At 40.9% G+C, this 23,647-nt stretch overlaps 1 protein-coding gene and 1 long non-coding RNA gene across 5 annotated transcripts in view; one reads left to right on the top strand and one right to left on the bottom strand.

Moving 5' to 3' along the window:
* The window catches only part of OXR1 (oxidation resistance 1), a 343,514-nt gene that overhangs the window by 216,724 nt on the left and 103,143 nt on the right, over positions 1 to 23,647 (top strand). The window lies entirely within an intron of this gene.
* LOC307114320 lies at positions 14,155 to 15,394 on the bottom strand. The gene is made up of 2 exons (XR_013814976.1): positions 14,901 to 15,394; positions 14,155 to 14,488 (listed from the first exon to the last, which is right to left on the bottom strand). It is a non-coding gene; the product is annotated as an uncharacterized lncRNA (long non-coding RNA).

Here is a 23,647-nt window from a genome sequence, read left to right on the forward strand (position 1 = left end):
TCTTCAGTCTGGAAACCCCCACTTTCTTCCTTTTGATCCCCAAAGCACAACTAAAACAACATTAGTACACAAGTTAATGTAGGTTGAAGGATGGGAGAGAACAATAGGGGAAGGTGATTACTGCGAAGAACAGGAAATTATTCAAATTTTGCCTGACACCACTGTTCTAGGAATTTACTGAGAATTCCTGACCACTGGGGATTCTTTCTCAGACTTGGGCCTCTTGACACATTGCTGGACCCTCTTGTCTCCTGCAACCTGTTTTTACAACCCCCAATAGCCTTCCAACTCTGCAACCCTCCCCAAAACTGGGAGGGTTACACAGCTATTTAGCCTTCTACCCTCCACCCCCACCCCAGGCTGGACGCTGAGCCTACATTTGTATTTTAACCATTCATTAAGGCATTGTGCTAAGTGCCATCCACTCCGGATCTCTACCCTCTCCTTTACAAAGGACTGGCTCCAGATTTGAAATTACTTTTTTCTTTAGTATCTCCTGAATTAAATTCTCCCATCCCAACAACCTCAGCAAACCCTACTGATTAGTGATGGTTCTCCAGAAAAACAAAACCAATAGGAAATGTATATACTAGTATATAGGGTGTCCTAAAAAATGTATTAGCACTTGGAATAAATATATATTCTGATGGGTTAAATATGAAAAGAAAGAAACATCAACTGAGCTATCAGCTGTTAAGGTGTGTATACAGTTTTTGGGACACCTTGTATATAATGTGTAAAATATAGAAAACATGTATTATCTATCTATTGAGATTTATTGTTAGAAATTGGCTCATGTGATTGTGGGAGCTGGCATAGATGAGATTCGTAGGGCAAGCTGGCAAGCTTATGTGAATTAAGAGTCATTGCAGTTTTTAGTCCTAATACTGTGGGGCAGACCAGGCCAGCTGGAAAGTCAGGCAGGATTTCTATATTGCAGTCTTCTTCAGGAAAACTCAGTCTTTTAAGGCCTTCAACTGATTGGCTAAGGCCTATCCGCATTATGAAGGATAATTCACTTTATTTAATGTCCACTGATTTAAATGTTAATAACATCTAAAAAATACCTTCACAGCCACATCTACGCTGGTGTTTGACTAAAAAAACTGGGCACATCATAAACTAAGTTTATGCATAAAATTAACCATAACACTCTACATATTTGAATTTTTATTATGTTGTTCTCTCCCATCCTTCAACCTACATTAACTTGTGTACTAATGTTGTTTTAGTTGTGCTTTGGGGATCAAAAGGAAGAAAGTGGGGGTTTCAAGACTGAAGAATAGTGGGCTCATGAGTGAGCTCCGGCACCCTGTGCTTGTGGGTGCCTTAGCAAAGGGCAATTTTAAAGGTAAGAGTGGCAGAGAAACATGGTCCCATCCTCAGTGAGCTTAAAGATTAGTTAAAAAGCCTATGGTTCTTTAAAATAACCTGTACTTTCAGAAAGACCTCCTTACCCATTATGACCTCAATCCCAGTATGCAGTACCATCACATATACAGAATGGGGGTGAGGTCTAAGACCTCCAATGGCAACTATGGCTCCATTGTGTTAGGGGTGAGGAATCCCCACCATCCTAGGGGAATTCTGGGCATGATGCCAGTTATTAGGAAAATAAGAGCATTTATGGATGGAATGGTGGTGGTTGTATGGCGTGATGGAGATGGGCAGTCCTGAGTTGAAAATCTGTGTTGGACAAAACTCTAGAATGTTGAAAATACCTTCTTCCTTCCTTTTTATTGCCTGTAAAATAGTAGTAATATATTTAAGAGCTTTAATAAGGGTCAAATGAGAAAATATACAAATTTTCTAGTAGACTATTTCATACTCTTAAGATGGTAATGTTCTTCCTAATCAAGTCTCTCTGAGTCTCAGGAATTTAAAACTGACCCAATCATATGCAAAAGGATAGAGATGGTAATGATTGGTCTAGCAATGACATCCAAAGTCCATGCTTCGTGGAGACAGGACTTGAGTCCTAGAAAATCAGGAGCTAAGGTTGTCTCTCTTTCTCTACCTGCTTCCCCACAGTCTTTGACTTCCACTTTTCTCTTTAGGTCTTCCATTCTCCTGTATATAGGCAGGTTTCTCTCCATGTTCATTAACTTGAACACAGCTTTTGTTGTTATAACTTCAACTGAGATCTAACTCCAATGGTCTGAGCTCCAGAATTCATCTCCTATTTCAGTTGGAGTGTCTGAATGCCCAGCATGTCTATTCCTGGAAGAACAGCCTTTGACTCAAGTGTCAGGTGAGACCTCATCATCCAGTCAGCTCAGGACCATATGCCAGCATGGACCCACCTCTTGAATAAGGGGAACATGTAGAGTTCAGTGATATCCATAGATATGTCTACCACTAGTAGCTCAAATCACCTTGAACTTACTCAGGGATTTTAGACCCAAAATATATAAAATGTGCCTCCATTATTGTCATCTAAACCTCACAATAAATAAAACTATAGAGTTTATAGGACTAAAAAGCAGGGTATACCAACAAGCAAACAAAAACACTTTATAATCCCCCATCCATATCCCATTTATCAGTAGAGGTTCACAGTTATCAGAAAGAGGTTTGAGTGTCCAAACCTCTGCATATAGACTTTCCTTTTGTTCTTCCTTAAAACATACTTTAATGTGCTTAAAAACTTCTCTACGTGTTATATATACAAACACACACATGTGTATACAATATGTACTGGTGATTTCATGACTTTTTCAATCATAAAATTTTCAGTTTTCCCTCTTGACTTAAAAATTACCCCCATGCAAGTTAGTGGTTCATGTGGTGACATTATCATTGGTCATTCCAAATGCAATTTAACTATTCTGAGTTATAGATGGTGCCGATTAACATTTGATCTCATGGGTTTGATTAATTTTATCATATTGTTAAAGTAGATGTTAGAACAGGAAAGGATCTTGCTAAGTTTAATTTGAAAGAGTTATCTAAGGTTTGTGCAATTAGTTAGTTTTATTTATTTATTTTTTTAAATAAATCTTTATTGTTCAGATTATTACAGGTGTTCCTCTTTTTTTTTTTCCCCATAGCTCCCCTCCACCCGATTCCCCACCCCACCCCATGCCCTTACCCCCCACTACTGTCTTCATCCATAGGTGTAAGACTTTTGTCCAATCTCTTCCCACACCCCTCAGACCCCCTAACCCCTGAGAATTGTCAGTCCACTCCCTTTCTAGGTCCCTGATTCCATTATATTCACCAGTCCATTCTGTTCTTCAGACTTTTTATTCACTTGATTTTTAGATTCACATGTTGGTAGGTATGTATTTGATGTCTTTTTATTGTTCATAATTTTTATCTTTACCTTTTTCTTCTTCTTCCTCTTCTTAAAGAATACCCTTCAGCATTTCATGTAATCCTGGTTTGGTGGTGATGAACTCCTTTAGCTTTTACTTGTCTGTGAAGCTCTTTGTCTGACCTTCAATTCTGAATGATAGCTTTGCTGGGTAGAGCAATATTGGTTGTAGGTTCTTACTGTTCAACACTTTGAATATTTATTGCCACTCCCTTCTGTCCTGCATAGTTTCTGTTGAGAAATCAGCTGACATTCGTATGGATACTCCCTTGTAGGTAACTGTTTTTCTCTTGCTGCTTTCAAGATTCTCTCTTTGTCTTTTGCCCTTGGCATTTTAATTATGATGTGTCTTGGTGTGGTCCTCTTTGGATTCCTCTTGTTTGGGGTTCTGTGTGCTTCCTGAACTTGTAAGTCTATTCCTTTCACCAGGTGGGGAAAGTTTTCTGTCATTATTTCTTCTAATAGGTTTTCAATATTTTGCTCTCTCTCTTCTTCTGGCACCCCAAAAATTTGGATGTTGTTATGCTTAAAGTTGTCCCAGAAGCTCCTTACATTATCTTCATATTTTTGGATCCTTTTTTCTTTTTGTTTTTCTGATTGGTTGTTTTTTGTTTCCTCATATTTCATATCTTTGGTTTGATTCTTGGGGTACGTTGATCTACAGTTGAGTTTCTGTATATCCTTTATTTCAGACAGTGTATGCTTAATTTCTGACTGGTCCTTTTCCATTTTTTTTGGCATTCTCATTAAGGTCCTTGAAGGTCTCATCAAGTTTCTCAGCAGTTTTTAGAACATTCTTGAGTAACCTTATAAATGTGGTCCTGAACTCCATGTCGTCCTATAGTTTGCTTTCCTCCATTGCCCCCTTTCGCGACATGCCTCTGTGTCTCCGCATTTTGGCTGCTTCCCTATGTTGATGGAGTGGCTTTGTGTGGTAGGTGACCCACAGGGGCCAGTAGCTCATCCTCCCCAATCATCCGAGGTGGACGGTCTTGGTACACCCCTTTGTGGGCTGAGTGCAAAGTCTTGGTGTAGTTAAGCCTTGATTGCTGTTGGTGCCCTGGGAGGAATTGTCCTCCAGGCCAATTGGCTGTGGTGACCCGCTGTGTTTATAATGGAAGAACTGCTGCGCTGGAGACACGCTTATGGTGCAAGACTTGTTTCAGTGGGGCTTTGGTGCTCACTGAGTCTGCCTCTTGAATGTGTCACTTATGGATGTGAGGAGTTGAAATCTGTGTCTCACACTGACCACTAGGTACACTGGCTTCTGGATCTCCAATGGGGTGCAGGTCAGCTACTGTCTGAGATCACCCTGCAGGAGCTACAGCAAGAAATACAGTCCTCTCCTCCCTGCTTGGGATTTGTAGATTATGGAGCTCTCTGAACTGGTTTGCAAGTTAGCAGAGATAGTGAAGGCCATTCATATGCAAAAGCCGCTGCTTGGAGCTTGGGTGGGTTTGTAGGTTGTGCGGGGCGGGGTCTCAGGGCATCACTAGGCTAGGGCATGGCAAACAGCAATGGCTGGCAGCCAGCCGTCCCGCGCCTCCGACCGTGTTCCCACGTCTCGCGTCCCAGCACAGCAAACAATTATTCCTCTGCGCAGCTCTGCAAGCAAGCCACCCTCACTTTCCAACCCGATGGCAGACAGTCCAGCTTCTCCCCATAGGAGTTTAGGTCTCGTGCGTCTCCCCTTCGGGTTGAAGAAAGCAACGCCCGCTGCCAGCCAGGATCCACCGGTAGCCCATATCGCGCGTGCCCCCCGTACCTCAGCTTTTCAGCTGTACACTGAATGCTCAGTTTGTACACTGAATGCTCCCCTCTCTTTCTGTCTAGTTGTAGAACTTCCACTCAGCCAGCCCTTCCGTGGCTCTGGATCAGAGGTCCTCAAACTTTTTAAACAGGGGGCCAGTTCACTGTCCCTCAGACCGTTGGAGGGCCAGACTATAGTTTAAAAAATACTATGAACAAATTCCTATGCACACTGCACATATCTTATTTTGAAGTAAAAAAAACAAAACGGCAAAAACACCCACATGTGGCCTGCGAGCCGTAGTTTGAGGACGCCTGCTCTGGATGATAGACGTTTTGTCTTTTAGTTGTAGTTTTGAAATTGTTGTGTACTGCCGCAGTTTAGGTGTGTTTACCTACACTGCCATCTTGGGTTCCAATTAGTTTTAGAGCCAACATATTTGGACTCCTTGCTCTTTCCCTTCCAATTTATTGTCTACTTATAAATCTTATTGTGTTCCACAGTCATGGACTGCCATGTTATTTGAAAAACATAGGCTGTTAATCGCCAAGAGAACAGAAAATATGGCTATACTAGAGGCCCAGTGCATGAAATTTATGCATGGGTAGGGACCCTAGCTGCTGCAGCCCACTGGCCAGGGCCTCCCTTCCCCAGCTGCTGGCCACTGGCAGGGGCCTTCCTTCATTCCACACTGCCCCCCTGGTGGTCAGCACACGTCATAGCAAGCGATGGAATTCACAGTTGGTGGAACTCCCGAGGGGACACTTTGCATATTAGGCTTTTATATATATATAGATTAGAAGAAGGTCATTGATGTTAGTGGACAGAGTGCAAAACTTGTTCCCTGTGTTCATGGTTTAGTAGAATAAACACAAAATGTTAAGTTTTTGGATGAGTCGGCATGCTTATGTGAATTTTACAAACAACTCTCAGATGTCATCATCTTTTCCCTTTCTGTCATACACTAGTACAATATTATTGATATACTCCAAATTAGATATGGTATTGGTTCTTAGCTTTCTGTAAAATTCTTTTGGTATTACTCTAATTATGACTTGCAACATTAAAAATCACTGCTTTTGGACTCATCCACCTGTTTACTGTGGACAGATGCAGAAATGTATGCAGTAACCAATCTCAGTTGCTTTATTAAAGTGCTGGATAGCATGATTTTAAATGTGGGACAAAGAGGAGAAAGGAAAAGTTTTATTGAATAAAACTGTTTATTGCCTTTTCAGCACACAGCTGATTAGCAAATGGTTGTACAGCTGTTTGCAATAACATAAAAGACATGCCTTTCTTTTGATAACAGTTATATAAGTGTTTTTGTTTGTTCTCATAGAGTGGTTTCCAAAAAGTTTATGTAATAAGCCTGAAGGTTATACCAAGAGGGAAGTGCTTCAGAAATGATTTAAACTGATGTGCACAAGCATGTGATTGTGTTTACATGGCCTATGAACATACATATGCATATGATTCACACATCTCTTTCCACAAAGGATTTGAGGTAGTACAGGATGCCATTCTGGCTGAAAAGCCACCTCAGATTACAATCACTTACTAGGGCAGAGCCACATAATGCTCTCTTCAGCTTAGATTTCTTGAAACCTTACAAATAGAAGGATGTGAGATCCTGGGACTTCTAATTTGCCATAGGGCAGAATAATTCTCTTGTGCTGAAGGGGTGTGAGGAAAAAGATGTCACTGGGAAAGGCAGGCTTTTAGAAGAGATTACTGTATAATTCATCAAGATAAAATATATCAGTAATATTTTACTCTCAAAAACTAAAAAATTTTAAAGGAATAATTTATAAATTAACACTGTAGGAATTAAAACATAAGGTCGGGGCATGACTGGCTTCTTGCATTGCTGATTTGGTTTCTGTCTGAGGTCTGTTTGTACAGGTCAAATATTCTTCTCCAACGAGTCCGTGGAGGCTTGCCTAATGGCCTGCTTTAATTGAGCCAACCACATTCTGTAAGGGAGGAGCCAGGACAGAAATAGCTAGGATTTAATATTGTGAACAAGGTCATTGCTAAAAGCTTCAAGGAACAACATAAATACTGAGCTTGAAGGAATGGCACTTAGTTATTTGTGGAAGGTCCCTTTTACTTTCCTGGTTGAAAGCAACTGATAAAAATAACTAGTCATCCTAACACAATGACAAGCATATTGTTTTTATTAGGTGTGATTATAACCCATTCTCATTTCATTATACCATGACAGAGGTATCATTAGATGGGTAGAACTATATTGAGGAATTTTCTAAGAAAGAGAGATAATGATTGAAGGCCCCTCTCTAGATATTTTAGAAGATTTGGAGCGGGGGAGAAATAGTGGACAAGAGTATTTTTTGTAAAATGGGGCTACTAATAGGGCCTGCCTCAGATATGGTATACATTCACCAGAGTATTTACCAGAGATGTATTACTTTCCTATTGCAGTTGTAACAAATCACCAAAAAGAGAGGGTGGCTTGAAACAACACAAATATATGACCTTATAGGACTGGTAGTCTAAAGTCCAAAATGCATCTCCCTGGTTAAAGTCAATATGTGGGTAGAGCTGCATCCTTTCTGGAGGCTCTAGGGTAGAATCCTTTTATTATTTTTTTTCTTTTCTAGCTTCTAGAGGTTTCTAATTATAACCCTTGGCTAGTGGCCCTCTGCCATCTTCAAAGGCAGCAAAGGCCAGTCAAGTCTTTCTCATATGAAATCACTCAGACACTGACTCTCCTGTCTCCCTCTTCCACGTATGTGGACCCCTGTGATTACATCGGGCCCACCAGGACAACTTCCCTTCTCAAGGCCAAATGGTTCGCAGCCTTACTTCCCCTTTGCCAGGTAAATGGTAACATATTCATAGGCTCTAGGGATTAGGACAAGGACATTGTTCTGCCTACCACACCAGAGCACTAGCCACTAAGTAAACACATGGGAAATGTTAGTTTTTGCCACTCTTAACCTCTCCCCAGGCCCCCTCCCCTTCCAAAAGAAATAAACCCTCTCTGAATGTTTTTTGTTGTTTTAGCAAGAAGATCCTAACTGACCAATGACCCAGAGCCCTCCCATGATGCCTTCCAACACCTTTACAAACAGTTGTTTTGGCGCTCTGCCTTTAAGGCTGAAAAACAAAGGACAGGGTTGTTATGCCTGACCTAACTACACATACATGGATACATGGTCTGTTCTGGCCTCTCTCTACACTTGTTCCTTTCTTGAGCATATTTTCTGCTGTGGTATCGACTCACCTATATGTATCTGACTCTCTAAAGGGGAACTTGAGTGCTCACCTTTCTGTCCAGCTTAAAGCACCCCATGTCCAGTGTGAGCTGGGCTACTTCCCCCTAATATTCTGAGAGTCCCTGAAAATAGCTCCAGAATGCAAATTACCTTTTTAAAAAAATATTTTTTTATTGATTTCAGAGAGGAAGGGAAAGGGAGAGAGAGATAGAAACATCAATGATGAGAGAGAATCACTGACAGGCTGCCTCTTGCACATCCCCTACTGGGGATCGAGCCTTCAACCTGGGCATGTGCTGTGACGGGGAATCGAACCATGACCTCCTGGTTCATAGGTCGATGCTCAACCACTGACCACACTGACCTGGCTCAAATGACCATTTTTTATTCAAGCCATTTCTTCCTCTCCCTTCAAGGGCAGCACCACTCTCTCCTTCTGTCACACAGTTGTGAACATCGGGAGTCATGTGCCTTGTAGTCTGAAAAGAGTAGACCCCCCCCCTCATTGGTCCTAAGTTCAAGCTTTTTGTGCCCTTGTCTGGACTCCTCACTGTCTCCTGCTTTTCTTCCTTCACTGATTTGTGCCGTCACCCAACACAGTCTCGGGTGCCTCCTCTCCAGTCCTTCTGCTTTGCTTCAATCAGGCTTTGTCGGCATGTGAAGGGTTCCGGGAATTATTTTTAAACATCTACCAAATGGCAGACATTGTACTTAGTTTACATACATTATCGCATTTAATCCTAAGTCAATGCCCTGGCAGTTAGATGTTCTTTCTCCTTTTTTACTAGTGATGAACTGGGAAATAGAGAGCTTTATATAATTCAGCCAAAGCTACAAAATAACTGGCAGAGAGCTAATTCAAAATCAGCTGTCTGATTTCAAAGTCCCTAACTTTATAACTACATTGGAACTCCCATTTTCTTTTATGTTATATTTTTATTGATTTTAGAGAGGAAGGGAGAAGGATAAAGAGATAACAAATATCAATGAGAGAGAAACATCAATCATCTCTCTCCTTCATGTCCCCCACTGGGGATCGATCCCTGACTAGGAATTAAACCAGCGACTTCTTAGTACATGGGTCAACACTAGACCGCTGAACCACACCGGGCGGATTGGAGCCCCACCATTTAACTTTGTTTTTAAGGTATCTATTCTGTGAAGGCTCTCTTGAGTTTATGTACTTTAGGGGGAAACCTTCAGTAGCCTAATAACAAATGGATCCTGGTTTGGTCATCTATTGGTGGTTTCTGTGGGCAACTGAAGACTGCTATGTGTACTATTTTTTTTACCAAAGATCTAGGACTTAAAACTTTGCCTTTGAAATGGCTTGCAGGTTAATCCAGGTGCATTTCTCATGTGTGTTTTTTTTTAAAAAAAGGAGGGGTGATAAGGGAAGAAAACCATTTGTCCATGTGTGGGTAGCTTTGAGCCACATTAAGTTAGGGCTCTTGTGGAGGTAAACAGTCCTGATAAGTCTGCTCCTTTTCCATTAGAGATCAACTCTCAGCACCCAGTGACAAGCCAAGGCATGCTTTTCTTCTTGGACCAAAAAGCCCACAAAGAAACCAGTTTAGCAACTTTGTAAGTGGGTGCAAAAGGACTTCTATAAAGAAAGCCTCATTGTTCAGCTCTGGTCATGTTAGGCTTAGAATTCTAATGGTGTATAACTCTGAACTCTTACCGACTGCCTAGTGAATTTAGCTCTAGCTATTGCTTTGATTCATTGCATCTTTAAGAATTCTAATTTTGATTCTTCTTAAAGGTGACCATAATCATTAAGTCCAGTTTATAGGAGGTGTTAGTCATGAAACAACACCAGAATGTCATTGGACCTCTGTTCAGCAACCTCAGTACTTGAGTTCAGCAAAGAAAGAATTCAGAGCCACGGAACTAAAAAAAAAAAAAGTTTATTTAGAAAGCCCTGGCCAGTATGGCTCAATTGGCTGGCATTGTCCCACGCACTAGGAGGTTGATTCCTGGTCAGGGCACATGCCTAAGTTTCAGGCTCAATCCCCAGTAGGGGGTGCACAGGAGGCAGCCCTTGGATGTTCACATCTATGTTTCTCTCTCTCCCTCTCCCTTTCTCTCTCTCTCTAAAAATCAATAAACTTTTTTTTTAAGTCAATGAGGCAGAAAATGTGAGCCAGCTGGGCTGTGTGGGTTCAGGAAATGAATTACAGAAGCAAAAGAAGGGCCCTTGGATCTTAGGAAAAAGAAAGGCAGAGACAATGTGCCTGGAAGGAGAAGGCAAAAGGCAAGGGCTTGCTCCAGAGAGAGATGGGGTGTGCCCTGGGGAATGGCAAATGCTCAAGGGGAGAGAAGTGCTGGGCCCTTTGTCTGGGGGGTTTTTATCTGGAGGTCTCAGGGGAGGGTCTCAATAGAATATTCATCAGCTTCCCATGTGTGTCCTTTCATGATCATAATCTCTACTGATTGGTCGGTGCCAAGGAAGGGAGTCATTAACCACTGCAGCTGGTTCTGATGTCAGTCATGGTATCACTTAGCCTGGTTTTGCTGCTTTTCTGGGCCTGGAGCTGAAACACAACTGAGGCCTGGATGTTGTCTCTAATTTGACCAAAACTCTGACTCTGTGGTCAACAGACCTGAGGCTTTGTTCCTAAGATTAGTTGATATAGGTCGGAAAGTCATTAGCCTGAGGGCTTAATGCTTAAGTGGGTGGTTGTGCAAGGGCTTGGAATGGGACTCATGAGGCTTTTCTCTGGACCCCTTGTTCCTCCTCCAATGGGCTCTACAACATGACTAGCAACATGCTGGGGGACAAAAGGTGAGGGAAGGATCCAAACCTCTCGATCAGCAATATGCTAGGGGAGGAAAGGTCACCCCAGTTTTGCATGTTGCTAGGCACCTGGGGCTTTCCACCCTGGTGACCTTCTGTTCCTGCCTATGGTTGCTATTCTGCTCATGTCTATCTGCCTATTACAAAGGACTTTGTCCCCTCTCAACACTACCTCTTATCTTTTCCTGATTGATACTTTCTTAAAGAGAGAGGGAAAAAAAAAATATATATATATATATATAACTGAAACTAGATGATCTTAATAATAGGAAGAATGCTCTCTGGGGCCTTAAGAAGCTTTTTTGCTCATAAAGAACCATCAAAGCAAATAATATACAAAGGAGGTCAGCTTGGGCAACTCATTTTTATTCACATGATGGCTTTGTCCTTATGTAGATAATGAAATCTTTAGAATTTTTTTAAGGTTGCAAGAAATAGACTTCAGTAATATTAGGAAATAGCTTTCCAAACTTTATTACTTCTTTTATAGGAAGGAAAATGCAAACAAAATCAACTACTAAACGTGGCTCTTATATTTTTGTGTAATTGTGAAAGCTAGACACAGCAGAAGAAATTGACTAAAGTTGAAAATTGCATTGTAGTTCTGTAAAAGAATATCCATATTCAGAGGAAGCATACCCTTCAGTATTTAGGGGCAAAGGGCCATGATGCATGTAACTTACCCTCAACTGTTTCAGCAAATAAATACATTGTGTGTGTGTGTGTGTGTGTGTGTGTGTGTGTGTGTGTGTGTGTGTATGTGTGTATGACAGAGAGAGAGAAAGAGAAAATATAAAACAAATGGCATAAAATATTAACAATAGTTGAATCTAGGTAAAGGATATATGAGCATATGTTCATCCTAAGCCATCTTAATTCACATCTATGAAGAGATGATGTTTGAATCTAACTGTCCAGCTGAGAAGATTATTATAAACTCTAGACCCATAAATTCAACTGCTTACTACACATAGCCAATAGGATATCACACAGGTATTTCAAAACCAACTCCACAATTGGTTTTATGCTGGCCCCCTTTAAACCTGAGTTTCCTTCAATGTTCTGTCTCCCTATTGCCCTCAGATTGAAATCCAAATCCTCAGTATAATTTACAAGGCACGTGAAGGTCCTGGCTCTTATTTATTTCTCTGATCTCACATCTCTCCTCTCTCACTACCCTAATTCATCTTCTTTTATAGCATTCTGCATCACACTGGACTTCTTTCTGTTGAAGGCCTTTGCTTATGAACCTCTCTGCCTTGAGACTTTTCCCTGCTCCCACTACTTTTCAATGCATAAGTAATCCTATTTGCCTGACTTATTCTTCCTTTAAATCTCAACTTAGGCAACATTCCTCTAGGAAATGTCCATGGCAACCCAAGTCTGATCAAATCAATAATTTGAAGCAAATTTAAAATAAAATAAAATAATGAGAGCCTTGTCTTGACAGCTCAGTTGATTAGAGCATCATCTTAATACACCAAGGTTGTGAGTTTGATCCCCAGTCAGGGCACATGCAACAGTCAACCAGTGAATGTATAAATAAGTGGAACAACAAATTGATGTTTCTCTCTCTCTCTCTCTCTCTCTCTCTCTCTCTCTCTCTCTCTCTCAAATAAATAAATAAAATGTTTAAATAAATAAAAGAATGGGGTTAATTTGAATACATTTTTGAAAGTAGCATAAAGTATGTAATGTATACATTCATTTAGTCAATAATGTTTTCCACAAATATTCAAATATGTGTTAATACGCCCAGCAACTTCTGGTTGGGTCATTGAACAGATATACAGAATGTCAAAAAAATAATAATAATACACCCTCTATATTGATTCCTACAATATCCCAGTGTTTTGGATACAAGAACATCCTTAGAGCTTAAAATCTGATAGAGGTGACTATTCACAAACATGTAAATGTATAATATCAGTTGATATGTGTCATGAAGAAAAACAGTTAATGGAGTGCTTCCTTAAATATGTCGTCAGGGAAGACCTCTCCAATGAAGAAGTATATGAAGAGGAACTTAAGTAAATGACAGAACAAGGTCAGGCCAATGTCTGAGGAAGAACACTCTAAGAAAAGTGGAACTGAACGTGCAAAGGACTTAGGACAGGAACATGTTTGATGTGTTCCAAGAACAGCAAAGAGGCCTGCAGGTCTTAAGCTCCGTGAGCAAGAGGGTGATGATGGAAAGTTCGTAGGGCCGCATCCTGTGATAGTGAGCAGTGAATCCACTCTATCAGGGCTAATTGAGTCTGGGTGTTGATTTCAGTTGTACTCATGATTTTGTACTTGGCCTGAGAACACAAACTGGACTGCATTTTGTGGGGAATAAGGGAGTTTGGGGACTGAAGACAATGGGAGAAGAGCCTCTCTGGTGCAGAGATGTTGCCCTGAGAATCAATGAGCCCGAATTGGACAGAACCTGCAGAACTGGGAGGGTGAGGTCAGAAAGATAGCAACAGGTGGAGCAAAACCTTTGTCCCACATGAACGAGCAGCCTGGACATCCCAGATCTCTCCCCTTTGCCCTTTCCCATCCGCATTATTTCATGACTGTTCCAAAATTAGCTTAGCCAAAACCTAGGGTTTTTCCCAGCCATTAGATGGTGATGGAGAGTACTTTTGTTTTTGGACTATAGCTGTGACTTTTGTTACTGTAAGTGTAATACATCATTTAAAAAAATAAAATAATTCCAATTTTTACATTAGTTTCCAGCCACATGTCTACATAGACCAAATGTTACATAATGTTAATTTATATACCTCTATATGATAAAAAAAAATGTAAAAAAATAAAAGGTCATTCTATTTTTTCAAGAGGAGTGACTTGTTTCCAAGATTGACCTGTATGACAGTAAAATCTTGAATTATTTTCTAAAACGCTATCTATTCCAGTTTCTTTTCTTATTAATCAGCATCTAATCACTTCATCATTTTTCTCTTTTATTTTATTCTATTTGATTTTTGTTGTTTCCCCTTCTCAATGTCCATAATCTTAAAGATTATCTCCCGTTGTTGAAAATAAATGTTTTTTTCTGAAAGATAAGCATACTCTTTCAAGTTTGTGTGAAATAAATACAAATAAGTAAGGATAAGGAGTGGAAATGAAAAGGAGAATCATATGGAAATGAAAACAGTGTATATAAGGCACATAATTCATATCCAGGGAAATTTGATGTCTAATAATCATAATAATTTATAAAATAAAAAGTTAAAACTTTACATTATTAGGCAGTCTCTAAAGCACCATTGATTTTTGCAAATATTTTAATCAAATAATTAACATTACCTAACTCTCAGGGTATAATAATTTTCATATACTATATAACTTACGTGTGCAACCATTCATTTTCTTTTATATACTTTACTAGAGGCCTAGTGCATGATTCAATCATGCACGTGTAGGGTCCCCTACACGCTTTCGCTTTTCACGGTGGAGCTGGGTGCCTGGTGCTGGAGCAGACAGGCACCCAGCTCCCACGCTTTTGATGGTCCGCGGCCGCTGAGGGGGGCTGCCGCGGACACCTGGCTACCCTGCCGTTGAGAGGCGCAGCTGGGTGTCCGCCGCGGCCGCGGATCTGGCCGTTGAGAGGCACAGGGGGCGGGACTCCCGCCCCCTGCGCCTCTCAACAGCAGGGTAGCCCCCCTCAGTGGCAGTGGATCGTGCCTCTCAATGGCCGGATAGGCCACCCCGAGTCCCGCCCCCCAGCCTCCTGCCGCCCAATCGTGGGCGCAGTGTAGTGATGGTAATTTACATCTTACTCTATTATTAGATAGGATTACAGACACTTGAAATCAAGCTTAAAATTAATTCCTCATTATGATCTGAGGTGTTTTTTCCCCCTTATTTCCTTTCTGCATTTCTTTTCTTATGACAATTAAAATTTTCTAAATCAGATAGTTAAGAAAAGCTTTGTTTTGAAGATTTTGTCCTAATAAATTTCTATGTTATAAAGAATGTTGTCTTAACATGGCAGGCACTGTGTGAAATATCTACACATACTTTTACAGCTCTCTCTCCATAATGGTAAAAAACTGGTATTTATTAAGCACTTATTGCATGCCAACTACTATTCTAAGTACCTTGTTTGTATTAAATTATTTAACCCTCATAGCAGCCCAATGGGGTAGGAAGTATTAAAATCCTATTTTCACTGATGGGAATACTGATAGGCATAGAGTTCAATAATGCACATCTGGCCTCGTGACTGTAAAGGGGAGGAATAGAAATGTTAACTGCTCTTTGCTGTGCAATGCTGACTGCTGAGTGCAGATTGCTGAGGACGCTAACAGGAAGGAAGAAGAGGGTGGAAAACGTGCTCCCTGCTCAATAGGAGGCATCTTTCCCAAAAGGAAAAACACAGAACTGTAAGGGACGTTTTTTCTTTAGTCAGAAAGTATGTTCACAAGGAGAAAGAGAGAAGAAAATACAAAGGGCTGTGGATATCAGATGAATGCATCACCACTGTAAGCCCCGTGCTTGACACAGGCCTGCCTCAGACACCCAGGTGCTCAGGAAACAGCATTAATATGTTACATGCTACCCGATTTGGTTTAGTGAAAGCTCCTTTATACAGGCAAAGCTTACAGGAATGTTGTGAAGTATGCATTTTCTAGGAAGCCTAACTCACTTGAAACACCTTATGGCTAACCAATAAGAATTGCTACTATAAGCAGTTCAAATTTTCTTTTTTTAAAAAAAATATATATTTCTTTATTGATTTCAGAGAGGAAGGGAGAGGGAGAGAGAGTTTGAAACATCAATGATGAGAGAGAATCATTGATCAGCTGCCTCCTGCACGCCCCCCACTGGGGATTGAGCCTACAACCCGGGCATGTGTCCCTGGCCGGAATTGAACCTGGAACCCATCCTGAAACCAGCCTGCAGGCTGATGCTCTATCCACTGAGCCAAACTGGCCAGGGCTCAAATTTTCTTTTAAGGATTGCTCTTAAAACACCCTCTCTGTTCAAAAGCAAAATTAGTTAAGTATTTGACAAGTAACCTTTCTCGTAGAGCAGCTAGATGTGACTCTTGTCTTCCCTTGCACCCGTTCCCTGGCGAACCTTACTTCAGAACTGACACCGTTTATCCCTCAGCATCAGGACCACATTTATTTCCCATTTGGCACCTCATTTAAGAGGGGAAAAATGTTCTTTCTGGTGCATTTTGATAAGGGTGCACACTGCAAGTGAAAGTTACATCTGAGGTTAAGACTATATCCTTGGCATTCTAATGAGATATTAGCAAAATTACTTTTATAATCCTACTTGCCAGCAATTAACATCTATAAATAGCTGAGGTCACATGATTCCAAAATTACCCAAGTCTTGGAAAGATTTTTGTATCATAAATTTTTCTTTAGCAAAGGATCTTATCCTTACCATTTAAAAAAAATTGCATTCAAACAAGTTCTAATTATGTAATTAAACAGATTTATCCACCTCATAAAAAGCAACAAATTTAAAGTCACATAATCACAGTGAACAATAATGTATTGTGCACTTAAAATTTCTTAGGAGGATGTATGTCAGGTTAAGTTTTTTTACCACAATAAAATTGAAAAAATACTTTCAAAAAAACAGGACAGTAACTTACATGATTATAAGTTGGTCAATCTACATCTTGTATATAAGGAAAGTAAATCGAGAAGTAAACTAGGAAAATGAATAAAAAACTAGAACAAGGACATAGAATAAAAACTAGAGGAGATGAGGAAGCAGTGGCATTGTTGACCACAGCATTAAAAATATTTTTATATTAGAGCTTCTTAGGAACCTGGATCTGAAGCTGATGAACAGCGAAGAGGAAGCAACACCCAAGAGCCAGTGTTTCTTCACTGGAAACTATGTTCATCAGATGCCTGATGGACAGCGCTAAGCACAATTCAAAGTTCTCTTTAGCCTTGAAAGAATACAGTTCGCTGGCAAGCGATTCAGGTCTAGCTTATATCAGATTTCTAAGGAGAGTGACAAGGAGCAAATGACAAAATATTGGGAAGTATGTGTCTGCGTAGATATGGCACATCTAGAGAGAGAAATATTTGCTTCTGTAGGTACCTGCATATGACAAATTCACACGAGTGTTTGATATGAGTATGTGTGTGGATAGGTGTGTCTGTATAGCTCTCTTTCAGATTCAAACACAGTGCCAATATAGATAACATCACCACCTATGTGAGATGTAAATATGCAAAACTCTCCTTTTGTATTTTCTGCAGAGGTTGGAAACCATTATTTTTTTTTAATAAAGTCTTCTTGTGTGTGCGTTTCTTCTAATATGAAGTCTTGCTTTATAAAAAAATAGAGAGCCAACTCATTCCTGCCTTCTGTCTGCTGCTGTTGTTTCCTCAGAGTCTATAACTATGCTATAAGTCAGTGGTCGGCAAACTCATTAGTCAACAGAGCCAAATATCAACAGTACAATGATTGAAATTTCTTTTGAGAGCCAAATTTTTTAAACTTAAACTTCTTCTAATGCCACTTCTTCAAAATAGACTCGCCCAGGCCGTGGTATTTTGTGGAAGAGCCACACTCAAGGGGTCAAAGAGCCGCATGTGGCTCGCAAGCCGCAGTTTGCCGACCACAGCTATAAGTTATGTGAAGATGAACATCAGAGCATCCAAAAAAAACTTCTGTCCTTTTTTTTATCTCAACATATAAAGCTGCAAGGAAACAGTCTCTCATTAATTTTCTACACAGAGCTAACTCAGCAAAACTTTGAGAATAAACAGTATCTCCCAGGATGTTTGTGTTCATAATATGAAAATATTAGTTGAAGCATTTTATAAATGTAAAGCATTACATATTTGGAAGGCACTGTCATTAGCATTACTTTAAAGTAGTGGAATGGTATCTAGGACTGGAATAAGCCAATCACGCCATTAAAGAAAGGAGTGGAAAATAATATCTATTAAATACCTCATTATTTAATGTGTCGGGAACATTACTAGAAATTTTACATAGCCTGTCTTATTTACTTAATGGCATTCACAGGGAATTCTGCTGAACTTTTAAAGGATCCAAATAAAGAGTTCATAGTTGATATAAACGTAGCTCCATAGAGATTAGACATCATACATTTTGAATTGAGAATGAATAATACTGCCAACTTATACCATTTCTCTAAAAACGGGTTGGCTTGGTCAGGTACTTTACTAGTCGATGAGTAGCTTATAATGGAGCTGTCAGAACTTGGGCAAGGCCATCAGTTCTGTACTGCATGCAAAATCTTGGGATCATTATTATTATTACGTAGAGTGCCATTGTTATGAACTGATGGTAATGTGACTGTTTTCTTTATAATCATTGTCAGTTCATTACAATGTACTAACTGCACACATTTTTTAATGACTTGTATATATTTTTCACTTGCGTTTGAATCCCTCCTCCCCCCTTCCCTCCCCCCCCCCCCCCAATTTTGGCATCCAGTAGACCTTGGACTTGGAAGGGATTTTTACCAACTGATTTGACATTTTCTCTGCCCAATGATTGTGATCCCTTCCCCCGCACACACACACACCCACAACAAAATACAGTATTATAATATGAGTATATCTCAGTGAGCTGCCTTTGGAGGATTTCATAAAAATGTGATGACAGGAGAGAATAAATGGGAAACCTCCACCAAAATCTTCTCCAGGACTGAAGTTTAAGGAAATGAGCAGAGTCAGATGGAGCCACTCTGTCAATCATGCCCTTTGCTTTCAGAGGGCTAACACGGAATGTGGACTAAGAGTGGGGCCAAGCCCTGGCTGGTGTGGTTCAGTTGTTGGAGCGTTCTTCCGTATACCAAAAGGTCGCAGGTTCTATCCCCAGTCAGGCGTGTGCAAGAGGCAAACTACCCATGTATCTCTCACACATTGATGTTTCTCTCTCTCTCTCTCCCTCTCACCTTGCTTTTTCTCTCTAAAAATCAATTTTTTTAAGAAGAGAGGGGGGCCAAATAAGAAGGAAAGAGTAATTATGACTCTTACCCATTCATTCAGTTACTATGATGTGTGTTGTGGTGAATTCTTTGTCCTCATTGGGAAAAAAATACAGAAATAAATAAGTATAATGCAAAGTAATATGTACTGTATTATGGCGATGCACTTGAAGGTTTGGGCAGGGGGCATTAGGGCCGGGGGGTGGAATTGAACTTGTGTTTGGACAATGAACTAGCAGCATTTAAATATCTGTAAAGGAGCATCGAGAAAAGATGGCGACTGGCAGGAAGGTAGGGAGAGAGAGAGTGTGAGTGAGGAACCCATAGAGGAGAGTGTAGATGTGTGTGGTGTGTGTGTGTGTGTATGAGATAGGGTCAGTTAGATTCTGCAGGTCTTCCAAGGGGCTCCCGAACAGGGCAGCCCTAGACGGCGGAGCCCCACGCACAAAGCGGACACTTCTCGGCAGTTGGTGCGGACGCAGAGACCACGCCATCTTGGGAAACAGAGCTGCCTGAGACTCGGATCCTGGCTTCTAACACAAACCAGGACCCTGCAGCCACTGGGGACAGAGAACTGCTATCACAGCTTCAGACAAACAACAAGAATCCAGACTTCCCGGCAGATTTCCGTGAGTCAAAGAGCCTATCCCCCTCCTCGCAGGCGCTGATAGCACCAGAGTAACTGATAGACCCGCCCCTCCCCCAAGCTGCTCACGGGCGCGTGCACAGACAGCGCCATAGTAACTGATAGACCCGCCCCTGGCCCAAGCTGCCGAGCTTTGCGCAGGGACGCGCTCCCTCTTAGGGAATTTGGCGCGCGCTCGCGCACGGGACAGAAGCAGCTCCCCTTCGGGGAAATCTGTCAGTGCGCACAGAGGGCTCCCCTTCGGGGAATTTGGCTCGCGGGTCACAGCTCCCCCTTCGGAGATTCTTAAGAGGGGCTTCCCTTTGGGGAATTTGGCGCGCAGGACGGACTCCGCCCCCCTGCTGGGACTTTGGGAGAGTGCACTGAGCCGGCTCACCTTCAGGTTCTTAAGAATGTGCGCTCTAGCCGGTTTGGCTCAGTAGAGAGAGCACACACAGGACGCAGCCCCACTTCAGGGAATTTGGCACGCCGGACACAGCTGCCTGGGATCCCTGACTCACAGCGCATTCACACTAAGAGCCAGCGACCCCAATTGTTGGTGCGTGCACACACAGGGACCCTGATTCTCAACGAGAAACCGCACAAGGCAACAGAGACTTTGACACTCGAGTCTTGGTGCAGACACAGGGAAACTCTGACTCCTGGCACATGCTAAGGATCTCATTCTCGGCACATACCAACAGTGTGGTGCAGACAGGGCCCCTGATTCTAAATGTGCACACGAGACCACACGGAACACTGGGGACACTGATCCTGGGCAAGTCTGGTTCCCACCAACCAAAGACAGCCACACGTCCTAGTGTCAGTGCACTTCAGTGAAATTAGGGTGGAGCGAAGTCCCCACAGCACACGGCCCAGGTCCACGCAAACAGAAGCTTGAGCTTTCTGGTAATAGCCAGAATGGGGAAACGAAATAACTCACAGAGGAAAGAAAATGTGGAGTCGCCAAGAAAGGAAATTAGTGAAAATGAAGCTTGCAACATGACCGAAAAGGAGTTCAGAGTAATGGTCATGGAATTTATACATCGGATGGATGAGAAAATCAACAACTTATGCAAGAATCAGGAAGAAATGAAAAGTGATATAGCTACAATCAAAAACACCATGGAAAGTTTCAACAGTAGATTACAAGAAGCAGAGGACCGAATTAGTGAGTTAGAAGATCAGGTACAGAAACAAGCTCAAGCTGAACAGCAATTGGAGAAAAAAATTAAAAAGCAGGAGGAAAGCCTAAGGGAACTTCGGGACAACATGAAACGAAGTAACATGCGTATAATAGGGCTGCCAGAAGGACAAGAAGAGCAGCAGGGATTAGAAAATCTATTTGAAGAAATAATGACAGAAAACTTCCCGGATATGGGAAAGATAAAAGTTACGCAAGTAAAGAGAGTCCCAAGCAGGATCAACCCCAAAAGACCCACACCAAGACATGTCATAATTTCAATGGCAAATATAAATGATAAAGAGAGAATCCTAAAGGCGGCAAGAGAGAGACAGAGTTACCTACAAAGGAACACCCATCAGATTGTCAAATGATTACTCATCAGAAACACAACAAGCTAGAAGTGAATGGAAGGAGGTATACAAAGTGTTGCAAAGCAAAGGACTGAATCCAAGAATACTATATCCAGCAAGACTATCAATCAAAATTGAAGGGGAAATCAGGAGCTTTGCAGACAAAAAAAGCCTCAGGGAGTTTATCACCACCAAACCAGCAATGCAAGAATTGCTAAAGGGAATACTGTAAAAAGAAGAAATATACAGGTAAGAAGGAATACAGACACAAAAATAGATATGACTGCAAACAAATACCTTTCAGTAATAACTTTAAATGTAAACGGACTAAATGCTCCAATCAAAAGACATCGAGTAGCTGAATGGATAAAAAAACACGACCCATATATATGCTGTCTACAAGAGACCCACCTCAGAACAAGAGACTCACACAGATTGAAAGTGAAGGGATGGAAAAATATCTTTCAGGCAAATGGAAATGAAAAAAAAGCTGGGGTAGCAATACTTATATCTGACAAAATAGACCTCAAAGTAAATGCCATAACAAGAGATAAGGAAGGCCACTTCATAATACTAAAGGGAGAAATCCAACAAGAAGAAATAATTCTGGTAAACATATACGCTCCCAATATAGGAGCACCCAAATACATAAAAAAACTCCTGGAGGATATCAAGGGAGAGATTAATAGCAACACAATCATAGTAGGAGACTTTAATACCCCACTATCACCACTGGACAAATCCTCTAAACAAAAAATCAGCAAAGAAACAGCAATCCTAAATGACTCACTAGACCAGATGGAATTAATTGACATCTTCAGAACATTTCACCCCAAAGCCACAGAATATACATTCTTCTCAAGTGCACATGGGTCATTTTCAAAGATAGACCATATGCTGGGTCACAGGCAAAGTCTCTTCAAATTCAAGAAGATAGAAATTATATCAAGCATCTTCTCAGATCACAGTGGCATAAAACTGGAAATCAACTACAATAAATACAATCCAAAGAAATCAAACACATGGAGACTAAACAGCATGCTATTAAACAAGGACTGGGTCACCAGAGAGATCAAGGAAGAAATAAAAAACATCATGGCAACAAATGACAATGAAAACACAACAATCCAAAATCTATGGGACACAGCGAAAGCAGTCTTGAGAGGGAAGTTCATAGCTCTACAGGCCTATTGCAAAAAACAAGAAACAATGGTAATAAATTACTTAACCCTACAACTCAAAGAGCTAGAAAAAGAGCAGCAAGAAAAGCCCAGTGTAACCAGAAGGAAGGAAATAACAAAGATCAGAGCGGAGATAAATGACATAGAGACCAAAGAAACAATACATAAGATCAACAAAACCAAGAGCTGGTTCTTTGAAAGGATAAACAAGATTGATGGACCTCTAGCCAGGCTCACCAAGAAGCAAAGAGAGAGGACCCAAATAAACAAAATCAGAAATGAAAGAGGTGAAATAACAACAGACCCTGCTGAGATACAAAGGATTGTTACAAAATACTACGAACAACTCTATTCCAACAAACTGGACAATCTGGAGGAAATGGACATATTCCTAGAAAAATATAACCTTCCAAAAATCAATCAAGAAGAATCTAAACAGCTCAATAGGCCAATAACTATGGACGAAATTGAAGCAGTCATCAAAAAGTTTCCGGCAAACAAAAGCCCGGGGCCTGATGGCTTCACAGGAGAGTTTTACCAAACATTCAAGGAAGAACTAAAACCTATCCTCCTCAGACTATTCCAAAAAATTCAAGTGGAAGGAACACTTCCAAGCTCCTTCTATGAAGCCAGCATCACCCTAATACCAAAACCAGATAAAGACAACACAATGAAAGAGAATTACAGACCAATATCCCTCATGAACATAGATGCCAAAATCCTCAACAAAATTCTAGCAAATCGGCTCCAGCAGTACATCAGAAAGATCATACACCATGACCAAGTAGGATTTATCCCAGGAATGCAAGGATGGTACAATATCCGCAAATCAATAAACGTGATACATCACATAAACAAATTGAAAGATAAAAATCACATAGTCATATCAATTGATGCAGAAAAAGCATTTGACAAAATCCAACACCCTTTCTTGATAAAAGCTCTCAACAAGGTGGGAATAGATGGCTCATACCTCAACATAATAAAAGCTATATATGATAAACCCACAGCAAACATCATACTCAATGGACAAAAACTAAAGACATTTCCCCTAAGAACAGGAACAAGACAGGGATGCCCACTCTCACCACTCCTGTTTGACATAGTACTGGAAGTATTAGCCATTGCAATTAGACAAGAAGAAGAAATAAAAGGCATCCAGATTGGAAAAGAACAAGTAAAGCTGTCTTTATTTGCAGACGACATGATATTGTACATAAAAAATCCGAAAGACTCCGTCAAAAAACTAATAGACTTAATAAATGAA

Source organism: Cnephaeus nilssonii (assembly GCF_951640355.1).
Source record: "Cnephaeus nilssonii genome assembly, chromosome: 18".
In the NCBI taxonomy this organism is placed as follows: domain Eukaryota; kingdom Metazoa; phylum Chordata; class Mammalia; order Chiroptera; family Vespertilionidae; genus Cnephaeus; species Cnephaeus nilssonii.